Source organism: Rhinoderma darwinii (assembly GCF_050947455.1).
Source record: "Rhinoderma darwinii isolate aRhiDar2 chromosome 11 unlocalized genomic scaffold, aRhiDar2.hap1 SUPER_11_unloc_3, whole genome shotgun sequence".
In the NCBI taxonomy this organism is placed as follows: domain Eukaryota; kingdom Metazoa; phylum Chordata; class Amphibia; order Anura; family Rhinodermatidae; genus Rhinoderma; species Rhinoderma darwinii.
Genome location: NW_027461855.1, coordinates 68738 through 76735, shown reverse-complemented (window position 1 = coordinate 76735; position 7998 = coordinate 68738).

Sequence of the window (7998 nt, the reverse complement as noted above, 5' to 3'; positions counted from 1 at the left end):
TAAGGGAGTTGAGTGTTGCTTAGCAACCTGAGTAGAGCTTTTGCTGAACTGCGGGATGTGGTGGTGGGAATCTCCATACACTTTACCCCACTTTTCTCCCTCCTCTGCTCCTTTTCCCTTGTAACTTTTTTCTCTCTCTGTATTATTTTGCTGCCTCCTGAATCGGGCCTTCACGTAGGGGGGCATGGAATCACTTAGATTATTCTCCTGCGTGGGAATAGGTGTTTTCATAACAATGTTTTATGTTTATGTATATTCTACATTTATATTTTCTGTGCTTTTGTGTACTTCTGTACCCCACATGCTTGATAAAATGGACCTTTCGGTCATGAAAATAAAGAATTTAAAAAGAAAAAAAGAGATCCGTATTTCTTCTTTACAAAGAAGAACCCGGCACCGGCCGGGGAGGAGGATTTCCGTATAAAACTCCTCTCCATATTCTCCTTGATACAGGCCGACATGGACTGAGTCTCTGGCAAGGAGAGGGGTTATACCCGTCCACAGGCCGGTGAAGCATTAGGAACCAGTTCAATCGGGCAGTTGTACGCCCGTTGATGGGGAAGCATCTCAGCCTCCTTCTTGCAAAAGATGTCCGCAAGCTGTTCAAAATGAGTGGGTAATCCTGTCAATAACTCAGACATAGGAGGCAGGACCGGCTGAATCTGTGACAGGCAGTGGTGGAGACATTTGAAGCCCCATTGGAGAACTTCCCCCGGAATTCCAGTCCAGAACCGGGGCATGAAGCCAGAGCCAAGGCAGGCCCAGCAATACCGGATGGATGGCTTTGGGCAAGATGAGGAAAGCAATCTGCTCAGTATGAAGAGCTCCCACTTGGAGCTTCAGTGGCTTGGTCTCAGACATGATGGGGTTGGGCAGAGGAAGTCCATTCACCGAGGCAACCGCCAGAGTTGTCTCCAAGGGAACAGTCGGCTACTGGAGCTGATCCACTAGGTCATGTTGGATGAAGTTTGCCGCGGACCCGGAGTCCAGGTAGGCAGAGACCTGGTGCGTCTGCTCACCAGACGCTCATCTTTGATATCAGAGGATAAACCCTGCCAGTAGGTAGCCACAAAGGCATCGTTGTTCCAGGATAGCTCTGCCGCCTGGGTATGGAACTGAATGGCATACTCGCCCACAGAGGTGTCTCCTTGGTGAAGGGTCAGCAGGGATGCAGCTGCTGAAGTGACTCGCCCAGGTTCCTCAAATACAGTGCGGAAAGTCTGTAGAAAACACTGTTCCCTGACGTTCCCAGATGGGGTTGTCCCATGCGAGGGCCTTGCCAGTAAGAAGAGAGACTATGAATGTGATCCTTTTGCCAAGGAAATGCTCTGGCATGTGGATCTGACTCTGGTTCAGAAATCCCCTGCAGGTCCTCGCGTCTCTGTCGTAGCGAGGAGGCAGTGGCAGAGAGAATCGGGAATCGATGCTGCCAGGAGTTGTAATTGGAGGAACAGCAGTAGCAATAGGAGCAGGTGCCGTGGCTGCAGCTTGCATTTCCAGCCGATGTGCAATAATGTTCACTCCCTGGGGGAGTTGGTCTTGTCGTGACCGGAGGTCTAGCATATCCGCCCGCATTACTTCTGATGTCATGGTCTTGGTTTGACCAGCGGAGTCCATGGCCTGAGCGTACTGTCACGATCTGTGGATATGTGGACCCACTAGGCTGCACCGCCATTAAAGGGTAGCAGTTGGCCAAACAACAGAGTACCAAGTCAATATAAGGTCCGAGCACAAGGGTACCTGTAATAGTCCAGACAGTAGCAACGGCACAGATGGGACCTAGGCGGCAGGAGATGAAAAACGTAGCAACTGACACCAGATGTTGTGTAAGTCAGCAGTCACAAGACGACTACAACACTACAGATGGCACAGGAACAATCACAGTTACAGTTGTTAACGTTATTTTGGGGGACAATATAATTACAGTGAAACCAAATTTATATATATTTTTTTTAATGTATTACTACTTTTGCACAATAAAAAGAGGTAGCAGGGCACGGGAACAGGATATGGCTAAGGGACTATTTGCAAGACGAACAGAGAAATACAAACAACGCTCAGGCAAGGAGTGAAAGGGCAGGACATTTTTTATAGTCCAGGGTGATCTGGGAGTAATTAGTTAATTATTAACGTGCACACGCTGGCCCTTTAAGGCCGGGAATGAGCGTGCGCACACACCCTTGTGGTCACTGCAGAACGGGACGGCCGCATGTGCTGGCATCTCCGGGGATGAAGACGTCGGCAGGATGAAAGGGGTCTGCGGTTAGCGCCCACCATTACACACTTAACGCGGTCCATTGAAACATTGGCTATGTGAATGGCCCCACTGAAATACATGCGTCCGTGTGACGGCCGTAGTTTTAACGGCCGTCACATGGACTTATTCTACGTTAGTCTGAATAAGGCAGGATGATTTTAAGTTCAAACTATGTGAATAGCTCATTCTCCCATTCTCTTACATCGCCCGGTTTTGGGCCAGAGTTCTGTAAAAGAAATAGCGAGTAAATATGGGACATAGAAATTTGAATTGGTTGGAGAAACTCCTTGATGATACTGCACCTCAAGCCAAATCTAAGTGGAGAAGGTATAAAATGCAGTTTGTCTACAAGATAAACCATGCAAAAACGTTAGTTCCATATTGTCACTTCCAGGTAACAAAGAAGAGATGTCTATAAGAGAACCTCGGAAATGAATGTCTTTAATATGGGACCTGAGAAGTTCAGACCAGGGAGCCGTGATGTCCACAAATTCATCTGATTATTCCAATCTGCATCAAAGGGACATATCACTCGTGCTTAAAGATTTTGTCAGGTCTAAGTTGACCTTAATCGGGCCCCAGTAATAGCACAGAGTACATCCCGTTTCTGGTGAATTAGTTTGGACTTCCACAGACAGGGGATGGCTCGCGATCCTAAGAGCTCTCTATATTCCCAAGTATGGGAACAGGAGATGGAGAGACCAAATCCAGCCAACGGGAAGTAAGATTTGCCTTATAATACATATAAATATCAGGGATTGTGTCTCTTTTTCTGTGTTGGGAGGGAGTAAGCTGGTCTGGGACGTCTGCTGTTCCATAGGAAGGAGGAAAATAAACGTTGAAGATGGGTAACGAGGGATTTAGGAAGTTCAGTCGCTACAGTTTGCAGTATGTAGAGAATTTTGGGCAGGATAAAGGTTTTCAATATATTCTACTGACCCATCTAGGAAGTATAAGAAAGTCTGAAATTTGTGATTTAAAATGAGATAGCAACGAAATATAGTCAAGAGGATATAAAAGGTCGGGCTTAGCTGGAATCTGTACACCCAAAACCTTAATAGACTTAGGAGGCCACATGAAGGGAGTGATGGGTGTCAATGATCTAGTAGCAGAGGAGGGAGCTGACACATTTTACATTTACCCAAGTTGACTTTAATTGTTAGTGACCGCCAATACACCTTTTCACGTCGCGGCATCGGAATAAGTAAACAGAGCAGGGAGCCGTTAAATCTCCCTGCTCTCAGCTGCCAGAGGTAGCTGAGGGCTGGGGGCGTCCCTGCTCGAACGGGTGAGATCGATATCAACATCGCTCTCAGCCGTTTAACTCCTCAGATGCGGCGCTCATTAGCGAGCGCCGCATCTGAGTGGTTTTGGAGAGAGGGAGGGAGGGAGCTCCCTCTCATCCCACCGGCACCCGGCGATAAGATCACCGAGTGTCTGTGTCGTGTATGGCAGCCGGGGGCCTAATAAAGGCCCCAGGTCTGCCTGTAGTGTATGCCTGCTGGGTCATGTCAGAGGCATGTCCTAGCAGATGCCTGTCTGTTTTAAACGGACAGGCAGTAATACACTGCAATACAGAAGTATTGCAGTGTATTATAAAAGCGATCAAGGGATCGCATATTAAAGTCCCCTAGTGGAACTAGTAAAAAGGTAAAAAAAAACTTTAATAAAGTTAACAAAAAAAAGTGAAAAAAAATAAATTAAAAACCCACTTTTTCCCCTTACAAAATGCTTTATTATTAAAAAAAACTAAATAAAGTAAAAAAGTTACACATATTTGGTATTGCCGCGTCCTTAACGACCCCAACTATAATGCTATTACATTATTTAACTCGCACGGTGAACGCCGTATAAAATAAAATAAAAAACAATGGAAAAATTGCTGTTTTCTGTGAATCTTGCCGTAAAAATAATGTGATAAAAAGTGATCAAAAAGTCGCATCTACTCCAAAATGGTACCAATAAAAACGACAAGTCGTCCTGCGAAAAAAAGCCCTCATACAGCTGCATCGGCGGAAAAATAAAAAAAAAAGTTATTGCTCCTCAAATATAGAGACACAAAAACAAATAATATTGAAAAAAAAAGTGCTTTCACTGTGTAAAAGTAGTAAAACATACAAAATCTATACAAATTGGTATTGTTGCAATCGTAACAACCCGCTGAATAAAGTTATTGTGTTATTTATACCACACGGTAAACGGCGTAGATTTAGAACGCAAAAAACAGTGGCAAAATTTGTTTATTTCCTATTCCCAACGAAAAAAACGTTAATAAAAGTTAATCAATAAATTATATGTACCCAAAAATAGTGCTAATAAAAAATACAACTTGTCCCGCAAAAAGACCTTATACAGCGATGTCGACAGAAAAATAAAAAAGTTATAGCTCGTGGAATGCGGCGATGGAAAAACTTAAACAATAGCTTGGTCATTTAGGTTTAAAATAGGCTGGTCACTAAGGGGTTAAAGTTAGAAACTTTGCAAATAGAACAAACCATTGTAGGATGGAGGGAACCAACGTGACAGGGTCAGTAATGAAAACAACGGGATCATTCATGGAGGCTGCAGTGGTATATGGGTGTAATTACCGGCTGTCAGACCCTGTATATCAGGGGTTTTACCTAATCTTCTGGAGGAGCGTTTAAAAAAATCAGGATGAAAAGCGCTGGGGAGAGGGGGCATCCCTGCCGAGTTCAAAAAGCTTTTTCGGCATTCGTATCGAGAAGAATGAATGGGACCCACTGGAATAAATCCCATGTGTTCAGGACCGATCAGCTCTTTCAAGAACTCTGATATCCCGGCTGCCAAAAGCTTAGACCACCTTTTTACATCAGTATTAAGAGAAATCTCAGTAGGCCAGAAAGCACCGACCATGAGGGAGTTACAAATCTTTATAGATCTGGGAACCAGGATGTCAGAGGATCTTTTGTAATAAGCGGTCAGAAACCCATCTGGACCCAGTGGGATAGTAAAAAATAGGTTATGCAGTCCTGTCCAGACAGGGATCCCGGCCATCAGGAGTCGTGTTGATATTATCAAGGTATTGGTAGTAGAAATTGAATTCTTTAGCAATACTGTCCGTGTGCCAATCAGCGTCATACACTTCTCTCCATTCATTTACACAGCACATAGCGATATACCTATATCGCTATATGCAGCCACATAAACACACTATAACATTACTGCAGTGTCCTGACAGTGAATAAACATTACCTCCAGGCAGGACGTGATGTCTATTCAGAATCCTGTCACTTCTGTAGCGTCTCTGTGATATTTACAGCAATGCAAGCGTAATCTCGTTTGAAATTACAGGTTACATGGTAATCTCGCGAGATTACGCTTGCCTTGCTGTAAATATCACAGAGACGCTACAGAAGTGTCAGGATTCTGAATAAACATCCCGTCCTGGCTGCAGGTAATGTATATTCATTGTCAGGACGCTGTAGTAACGTTATAGTGTGTGTATGTCCTGTTGTAGGATGAAATTGGCTCCAATCCAGCGCTGTCCACAGGGTATGGCGTTGCAAAATGGAGTGATAGCCTTCCTTATTCAAAATCCCTTTTACCTTGTACAAATCTCCCACTTTACCAGCACCAAAGCAACCCCAGACCATCACATTACCTCAACCATGCTTGACAGATGGCGTCAGGCACTCTTCCAGCATCTTTTCACTTGTTCTGCGTCTCACAAATGTTCTTCTGTGTGATCCAAACACCTCAAACTTCGATTCATCTGTCCATAACACTTTTTTCCAATCTTCCTCTGTCCAATGTCAGTGTGCTTTTGCCCATATTAATCTTTTCCTTTTATTAGCCAGTCTCAGATATGGCTTTGTCACTCTGCCCTGAAGGCCAGCATCCCGGAGTCGCCTCTTCACTGTAGACGTTGACACTGGCGTTTTGCGGGTACTATTTAATGAAGCTGCCAGTTGAGGACCTGTGAGGCGTCTATTTCTCAAACTAGAGACTCTAATGTACTAGTCTTGTTGCTCAGTTGTGCAGCGGGGCCTCCCACTTCTCTTTCTACTCTGGTTAGAGCCTGTGTGTGCTTTCCTCTCAAGGGAGTAGTACACACCGTTGTAGGAAATTTTCAGTTTCTTGACAATTTCTCGCATGGAATAGCCTTCATTTCTAAGAACAAGAATAGACTGTCGAGTTTCACATGAAAGCTCTCTTTTTGTAGCCATTTTGAGAGTTTAATCGAACCCACAATTGTAATGCTCCAGATTCTCAACTAGTTCAAAGGAAGGTCAGTTTTATAGCTCCTCTAAACAGCAAAACTGTTTACAGTGGTGCTAACATAATTGTACAAGGGTTTTCAAGTGTTTTCTAATCATCCATTAGCCTTCTAATACAGTTAGCAAACACAATGTACCATTAGAACACTGGAGTGATGGTTGCTGGAAATGGGCCTCTATACACCTATGTAGATATTGCATTAAAAACCAGACGTTTGCAGCTAGAATAGTCATTTAGCACATTAACAATGTATAGAGTGTATTTCTGATTAATTTAATGTTATCTTCATTGAAAAAAACTGTGCTTTTCGTTCAAAAATAAAGGAAATTTCTAAGTGAACCTAAACTTTTGAACGGTAGTGTATGTAAACTGGGCAGAGTACATCAGGGTATATGTAATCTGTGAGGAGTACATCAGGGTATATGTAATCTGTGAGGAGTACATCAGGGTATATGTAATCTGAGAGGAGTACATCAGGGTATATGTAATATGTGAGGAGTACATCAGGGTATATGTAAACTGGGCAGAGTGCATCAGGGTATATGTAATATGTGAGGAGTACATCAGGGTATATGTAATATGTGAGGAGTACATCAGGGTATATGTAATATGTGAGGAGTACATCAGGGTATATGTAATATGTGAGGAGTACATCCGGGTATATGTAAGCTGTGAGGAGTACTTCAGGGTATATGTAATCTGTGAGGAGTACATCAGGGTATATGTAATATGTGAGGAGTACATCAGGGTATATGTAATCTGTGAGGAGTACATCAGGATATATGTAATATGTGAGGAGTACATCAGGATATATGTAATATGTGAGGAGTACATCAGGGTATATGTAATATGTGAGGAGTACATCAGGGTATATGTAATATGTGAGGAGTACATCAGGGTATATGTAATATGTGAGGAGTACATCAGGGTATATGTAATATGTGAGGAGTACATCAGGGTATATGTAATATGTGAGGAGTACATCAGGGTATATGTAATCTGTGAGGAGTACATCAGGGTATATGTAAGCTGTGAAGAGTACATCAGGTTATATGTAATATGTGAGGAGTACATCAGGGTATATGTAATATGTGAGGAGTACATCAGGGTATATGTAATATGTGAGGAGTACATCAGGGTATATGTAATATGTGAGGAGTACATCAGGGTATATGTAAGATGGGCGGAGTACATCAGGGTATATGTAATATGTGAGGAGTACATCAGGGTATATGTATGATGGGTGGAGTACATCAGGGTATATGTAAGCTGGGCGGAGTACATCAGGGTATATGTAATATGTGAGGAGTACATCAGGGTATATGTAATCTGTGAGGAGTACATCAGGGTATATGTAATCTGTGAGGAGTACATCAGGGTATATGTAATATGTGAGGAGTACATCAGGGTATATGTAATCTGTGAGGAGTACATCAGGGTATATGTAATATGTGAGGAGTACATCAGGGTATATGTAAGCTGGGCGGAGTACATCAGGATAT